Source organism: Gossypium arboreum, chromosome 10 (assembly GCF_025698485.1).
Source record: "Gossypium arboreum isolate Shixiya-1 chromosome 10, ASM2569848v2, whole genome shotgun sequence".
Lineage (NCBI taxonomy): Eukaryota > Viridiplantae > Streptophyta > Magnoliopsida > Malvales > Malvaceae > Gossypium > Gossypium arboreum.
Genome location: NC_069079.1, coordinates 18313173 through 18320817, shown reverse-complemented (window position 1 = coordinate 18320817; position 7645 = coordinate 18313173). Strand labels below are relative to the sequence as shown.

At 34.6% G+C, this 7645-nt stretch overlaps 2 non-coding genes across 2 annotated transcripts; one reads left to right on the top strand and one right to left on the bottom strand.

The window, feature by feature from the left end:
* The first annotated feature begins 347 nt into the window (after positions 1 to 347).
* On the top strand, positions 348 to 454 carry LOC128283135 (small nucleolar RNA R71). The gene has a single exon (XR_008273476.1). It is a non-coding gene; the product is annotated as a small nucleolar RNA R71 (small nucleolar RNA).
* A 6738-nt stretch (positions 455 to 7192) lies between these two features.
* Positions 7193 to 7299, bottom strand: LOC128283044 (small nucleolar RNA R71). The gene has a single exon (XR_008273386.1). It is a non-coding gene; the product is annotated as a small nucleolar RNA R71 (small nucleolar RNA).
* Between the last annotated feature and the right edge of the window lie 346 nt (positions 7300 to 7645).

The following is a 7645-nucleotide window of genomic DNA, read 5'->3' as shown; positions in this document are numbered from 1 at the left end:
TAGGGTTGAAGGGTTGACATTCTATGTATGCTCCTCTTCCATTCGACTCGCACCTCATCACTGGCTGTACCTGAGTAGAACCACACAAACCGTCAATCTTTTTATTTAAGAGTTCTACTTGGTTAGATAGTATAGTAACCGCGTTGAGGTTGAAAACGCCAGGTGCTTTCGTCGGCTTTGTTCTCATAACTTGCCATTGATAGTTTTTCAGTGACATCTCCTCAATAAATTCGTAAGTCGCCTCAGGTGTTTTATTATTGATAGTTCCTCCAGTGGTTGCATCAATCATCTGTCGAGTCGAAGGATTCGGGCCATTATGGAATGTTTAAACCTGTAGCCAAAGTGGTAACCTATGGTGAGGGCACCTTCTCAAAAGGTCCTTGTATCTCTCCCATGCATCATGGAGTGTTTCTAAATCCATCTGCACAAAAGAAGAGATATCATTACATAATTTGGTTGTTTTAGCCGGTGGAAAATATTTAATAAAAATTTTTCGGTCATTTGTTCCTAAGTAGTGATTGACCCTCGTGGTAACGAGTTCAACCATTTAGCCTTATTCCTTAACGAAAAGGGAAACAACCGAAGATGGATGATGTCATCAGAAACGCCATTAATTTTAAAGGTATCGCAAAATTCTAGGAAATTTGCCAAGTGAGCGTTGGGATCCTCGTCCTACAAACCATCAAACTGAACAAACTATTGTATCATTTGAATTGTGTTAGGTTTCAGTTCAAAATTATTTGCAGCAATAGCAGGTCTAACTATACTTGACTCAGTTCCTGTTAAATTAGGTTTAGCATAATCATACATAGTGCGCGGAGCAGGATTCTGATTAATAGCAATCGCAGGAGGTTGCGGATTTTCTTGGTTTTCAGCCATCTCCTCGGTTGAGGTTTGAATATCATACACTTGCTCGTTCTCTGTGTATCTTAAGCTCCGCCTTATTTCTCTTTGTTTCTGTGAACCGTGTGATCGATCTCTTCGTCAAAAAGTAGTGGTCCTGACGGGTTTCTTCTAGTCATAAACTATAAAAACTTGCCAAGAGAAAGAAAAAGTAAATTAATAAATAATAATAATAAAATAAAATTAACTTGAAAGAAAAATAAATGGATAAAGTAATAAAAATTGAGTGTTCCTAATATCTTAGTTTCTCGGCAACGGCGCCAAAAACTTGATTGTGATTTTGTGTGATAAGTTTTATAAATTTATAATTAATCATTCTTGAAACTAACTATTATCATGATGAAGGCAAGTGTACCTATCGAATAGTAGTATAGTTTTAGCAAGACCGGATTGTCGAACCCAAAGGAACTAAAAGTACTAGTAATGACTGTCTTTTTATTATCTAGCCTAAGAAGAATGGAGTTTTTTTTAACTAACTAATTAACTAAACTAAAAAATCACAGAAAATAGAATTCGGGAATAACTTTTGGAAAACTCGATTGATTGAGACAATACCTAATGAAAAATCCACCTAGACTTCACTTGTTATTTGACTCTGAATCGGACGGTTTATTCATTTGACTTGATCATTAGAAATCCCTAAGTTATATTATTATCTCTCTCGAGACTAACAACGTCTAACCCTAGGTTGAATAATTGAAATCTCTTTCTAATTAACTCCCTAGGGTTGCATTAACTCGATCTATGGATCCCTTTATTAAGTTTCAACCTAATCCGGCAAAATCTTGTCACCCTATCTCTAGGCGCGCAACCAACTCCACTTGATTATGACAAATGTACTCTTAGACAGGGTCTATTCCTCCTCTGAATAAGAGCTTAACTTGAATCAATATCCTGGAATATCAAAACAAGAATTAAGAACACATAATTAAGAACAAGTCAAATATTTATCATACAATTCAGAAAATAATAACAAGATTCGTCTTAGGTTTCATTCCCCTTAGGTATTTAGGGGTTTTAGTTCATAACTAAAAAGGTAAATATTTCAGAAGAATAATGAATACAAAACATAAAGAAAAACCCAAAAATCCTGAAGGGAAATTGAGGGGAGATCTTCAGTCTTGATGATGAATCCGCCTTCTGAGATGGATCAATCGGCTTTCCTTGAGCAGTTCCCTGTCTCTTTCTCTGTGTGTCCCTTTTCCTCCTCCTCTAGGGTGTATTTATAGGCTTTGGAATGCCAAAGAACCCTTAAAATTGGCCTTTTCCGAATTAGACTAAAATTGGGCTCGACAGGGACATGCTCGTATGTGATTACTTCATGCAGTGGTCAAGCCTGTTAAAGAGGCATAGGCATGTGGTCCACCCGTGTGGGTCGTGTTTCGATTCTGCCAAATTGACACGGCCATGTGGTCTGCCCTTGTGAGGAAGTCCAGGCCGTGTTGATTTCGTACGTTGGCCTATTTTCTCTGTTTTTTAGCCTGTTTCTCGTTCCTTTCGCTCTCCTATGCTCACCTAAGTATAAAACATGAAATTAAGGCATTAGGAGCATCAAATTCACCAATTCTAAGGAAAAATCATCCATAAAATGTGTTAAGCATGGGATAAAAATATGTATAAATTACGGTTTATCACCATGGTATTATAATTTTGTTTTGTTCCATTTTTTATTATTTATTTTCCTCCCCACTAATTTGTTCCGTGATAATGTTTGCACCTTTCTAGGAAATATGGGGTTGTAGTTAAGACATGTGTAAAGTTTATAAACATTTAGGGAGGTTTTTATTTCCTGTATAAAATAGCTTGGTGGAAAGTTATAGACGAATGTTTGGTATGGACTTTTTACTATTTAGGATTGATGAATTTATATTCATCTATGTTGGTGTTACCTAATTCAAAAGTTTGGAAATACGATAATATTTATCGACCATTCATTTGCAACAATGTATTATATCAATCACAATTTAACGAATAGAATAGTCACATTAAGAGTTTTATATTTTGGATTGTTGTTATTGCGTAGTAACATTAAGTATGTCGATGATAGCGTTTTGCATGATACAACGGTTGTTGATCCATCAAATGAAGGTGGCAATACTCTTCTACGAGAGCTTCACATTCTTATGCCTCAAAATATTATCGGTGTCAAGATTGAGAAGTCATCAATGACGAGTGTGCTCGCTTTGAGGTGTGGGAGTAGGCATTACCCTTCTATTCCTACTACTAGTTTCGAGGTTGATCCTACTGTCTGTGCCGAGATTGAAGAGCCATCAATATTGAGTGCAACTGTTCTGAGGCTTGGGACTGATTTAAAGCCGTAAAAATTGTTAACATTTTCATCATAGAAAATGGTTTTATTGTGGTTTTTTTTTCTCACTATAATTTTTTTTATTTAGAATAAGATAAAATGAAAACGACCCAAGACTTTGAAAACTACAGCAAGAAAATTGCACAAAAATTGCACGTCTTCCTTCAACCTTTCAAGCTCCCTACGTTTTTCCCTCTTCCTTCAACCCTTTAAACTCTTTACTTTCACTAATTCCCTAAACCCTTAAAGATCTTTATGTGCTTCCATCTTGCTTCAACTTTTCAAGCTCCTTACTTTCTTCCCTCTTCCTTCAACCCTCATCCCATTTTTTATCTTCTTTAGCTTTTATTTCTTTTTTTGCTTTACAATGTATATAAAGTTTAAAGCTGTATGGATATTCCTTTTTATAGTAGCCTACGCGATGATGCTCTACCTTCTCTCATTTTCAACTTTATGAAAAAAGCTATTTAATGTGTTTGTAAGTCCATGGTATTATGTTACTTTTTTGTCCCTTTTTTGTAGTTTATTCTCCTCTCTAGTCATTTGCTCCTTCATAATGTTTACACGTTTTTGGGGAAATATGGGGTTATAGTTAAGACATGTGTAGAGTTTATAAATAGCTGGGGAGGTTCTTATTTCTTGTAGAAAATAGCTTGGTTGAAAGTTATGGACGACTGTTTGGTACAGACTTTATACTAGTTAGGATTCATGAATTTATATATTTTTTAGTAAATCATGAATTTATATTCATATATGTTGGTGTTACACAATTTTAAGTTTTTCAAATACTATAATATTTATCGACCTTTCATTTGCATCAACGTATTCTAGCGGTCAGCATTTAACGAATAGAATAGTCGCACTAGGAGTTTTATCTTTTGAATTATTTTTTATTGTGTAATTACCTTAAGTATGTCAGTGATAGCATTTCACATAATGCAACGGTTTTCGATCCATCGAATTAAGGCCACGATGCTCGTCTATAAGAGCATCACATTTCTATGCTTCCAAATAATATCGAGCTTTCATCTATTTCTATGACTCCTACTACCAGTGTAGAGATTCAAATGTTATTAATGAAGAGTGCCTTTGCTCCAAGGTGTGGGAGTAGGCGTCACCTTTCTGTACCTACTTTTAGTTTCGAGGTTGAGCCTATTGTCAGTGCCATGATTGAGGATACATCAATGTTGAGTGCTCTTGCTCGAGGCTTGGGAGTGATATTAAGTCGTAAAAATTGTTAACGTCTTTAATATAGAAAATGGTTATCTTGTGGTTTTAGTCCCATTACTCTAATTTATCTTTCTTTCTTTCTTTAAAAAAAAAAGGACAAAAATCACAATGACTTAAGAATCTAAAAATCGTATGCCTTCCTTTAACCCTTTAAGCTCCTTATGTTTTTCCCTTCCCCTTCAACCCTTTAAGCTCTCTACTTTCTTCCCAATTCATTCAACCTACAATCTTCTGTTTTCCTTCAACCCTTGAAGCTCCCTACAGTCTTCTATTTTTCTTCAACTATTGAACCTCCCTACTTTCTTACCTGTGTTCTTCCATCTTGCTTCAACTCTTTAAATTCTCTACTTTGTTCCCTTTTCTTCAACCCTTCAAGCTTACTACTTTCTTTCTGATCCCTTTAACCCTTCAAGCTTACTAGTCTATTCTTGAATCCTTTAACTCTTTAAGCTCCGTACTTTCTTTCTTTTTCCCTTTTCACTTTTCCCTCAACCCTCATCATCTAACTTCTCAACTTCTTCAACTTTTGCTTATTTTTAGCTATAAGATTTATGTAAAGGTTAATGTTGCATGCATAATCCTTTTTATAGCAGCCTACACAGTGGTGGTATACCTTCTCTCATTTTCAGATTTAAGAGAAACACTATTTTAGGCATTTGTAAGTCTATGGTATTATGTTATCATTTTCTTCCCTTTTTTGCAATTTATTCTCCTCTCTACACATTTGTGGCCTGATAATATTTACACGTTTATGGGAAATATAGGGTTATAGTTAAGACATGTGTAGTATTTATAAACAGTTGGAGAGGTTCTTACTTCCTGTATAAAATAGCTTGGTGGAAAGTTATGGACGAATATTTGGTATGGAAGTTTTACTATTTAGGATTCATGAATTTATATTCATCTAAGTTGGTGTTTGATAAGATATAAAAGTAACATATTTTAATCTCATTCTTAATTCATTTTTGGATGATTAATTATGCAAATTAGTGAATTTGATGCTCTTAATCCTTTAAATTCATGTATCTATACTTAGGAGAGCATTTGGGGAGCGATAGGAGCGAAAAATGAGCCAAAATCTGACAAAAAGAGTTGTTTTTGGGATCCACACGGGCTTAGCATTTCCATACGGGCATTCTAAAGTTTATAAATACCTATTAGAATAAGACATAAGGAGGTAATCAGAGAAGATCGAAGAAAAAACTCGAAGAGCACTATCGAAATCAACTCGAAAGCGGATCTCCATCAAGATCAAATATCTTCTTTTAATTTCTTTTGAAGTTTTATTGAGTTTCTTATGTCTTGTGGTTATTCTGACTTTGAAATGTTTCTATTCAGAATTATGAACTAAATTCTCTAGATACCTAGGGAGGATGAAACTTATGATGAACCTTCTTATTTAATTTCTATTTTTACACAATAAATACTTGATTGTTGTTCTCAATTATGTATGATTATTTCTTGTTTTAAAATTTCTGGGATATTAATTCATGTTTAATGTGCTTATTTTAGTGGAGCAAAAGTCTCTGTTTAAGAGTAGATCTAGCATAATTGAGTAGAGTTGCATGCAATCCTAGAAATAGGACAACAATAAATCTATCGGATTAGAGTCAAATCTAATAGGGGAATCCATAGCTCGAGTTAATGCGACGATAGGGGTTTTAATTAGAAAGAGATTTCAATTAATCAACCTAGAGTCAGTTGTTCTTACTCTCGAAAGAGATATTAACATGATTTAGGGATTTCTACGGATCAAGACACAAGCGAATAATTCGTTTAATTCATATTCATAATAGAAGGTGAAGTTTAAGTGGATTCTTTCCTAAGTATTGTCTGTCTCATTGGTTATTATTCGATTATTTCCTTGATTTTGTGTTATTAGATAAATTAGTTTAGTAATTTTAGATTAAAACACATCACCCCAATTTGTCAGCTAGATAATAAGAAGACGTTAATTACTAGTAGTTATAGTCCCCGTGGATACGATATTCCCTACTCACCATATCTATACTATTGTTCGATAGGTGCGCTTACCTTTGTCGTATTTATAGTTAGTTTAGTGACTATCAAGTTTTTGGCGCCGTCGCAGGGGACTAAAATATTAGGAACACTTTATTTTTATTAATTTAGCCATTTTTATTTCTATTATAATTATAATTTTTAGTTTCATTTTTCTTTTCTAATTTTTCTTTTATTTGCTTCTGGCAGGTTCCTTTAGTTTATGACAAGAAGAAATCCGTCAGGACCATTGATTTTTGATAGTGAAATTAAAAGTACAGCTCGCAAAAACTGTAGAGAATTTAGGCAAATTTGACAGAATATAGTAAACGAATAAGAAGACATTATTATTACTAAGGAGATGGGTGATAATTAGAATAATCAACTACCTTCTACAGTTGTTGCAATTCCAGATCCTGTTCCTCGTACTATGTACGATTATGCCAAGCCCACTCTAGCAGGGGCTGAATCGAGATCGTGTGACCCACCATTGTTGCAAATAATTTTGAATTGAAGCCAAACACTATTTAGATGATACAATAGTTTGTTCAGTTCAATGGTTTGCAAGATGAAGACCCAAATACTCATTTGGCCAATTTCCTAGAAATCTATGATACTTTCAAGATCAATAGCGTCACTGATGACGCCATTTTTTTACAGTGGTTGAACTCTTTACCATGACGTTACATCACCACATGGGTTCAAATGACCAAAAAGTTTTTGCTAAAGTACTTCCTACCGGCTAAGAAAGCCAAATTGAGGAACGATATCTCTTTCTTTGTGTAGATCGATTTAGAGACTTTATATGATGTATGGGAGAGGTATAAGGATATATAGAGAAGGTGCCCTCACCATGGTTTACCTCTATGGCTACAAGTTCAAACCTTCTACTATGGTTTGAACCATTCAACGACGTAGTTAATCGACGCAGTAGCCGGTGGAACTTTGAATAATAAAACACCCGAAGGAGCGTATGAATTTATAGAAAAGGTGGCATTGAATAATTATCAGTGACAAGTCATAAGGAAAAAATTGATGAAAGCAGCCAGTGTTTTCAACTTGGATGCAGTCACCATGTTATCAAATCAGGAAGAACAGTTAAATAAGAAAATTGATGGTTTATATGTTTCTATGCAGGTACATCCGGTGATGCAATGCGATATGAATGGAGGACGAATGTCTGACCCAAAATGTTTACCTGTCACT